This window comes from Camarhynchus parvulus, chromosome 7 (genome assembly GCF_901933205.1).
Source record: "Camarhynchus parvulus chromosome 7, STF_HiC, whole genome shotgun sequence".
Taxonomy (NCBI): Eukaryota; Metazoa; Chordata; class Aves; order Passeriformes; family Thraupidae; genus Camarhynchus; species Camarhynchus parvulus.
This window is the reverse complement of record NC_044577.1, coordinates 34,344,729-34,344,974: the sequence shown is the minus strand read 5'-3', so window position 1 is coordinate 34,344,974 and position 246 is coordinate 34,344,729.

The following is a 246-nucleotide window of genomic DNA, read 5'->3' as shown; positions in this document are numbered from 1 at the left end:
GTTGAGAGGATCTGCATTCTGTCTCACACCTACCCTTAGCATCTGCATGAAACACAGTTCAGCAGAACATAAGCCTTGGGCACAGAGTGCAGGAAACACAGTTATTATTAATCCCTATTTGTAGGTGATAGGACTGAAAGAGAAGCCAGAGTTTGGATGAGGAAATAAACTCACTTTTTTTTTCCCCCTAAATGCATTTGATGTATTGGTGTAAAAGCAGGTCCTCAGAAAATCATAGGATGGCTT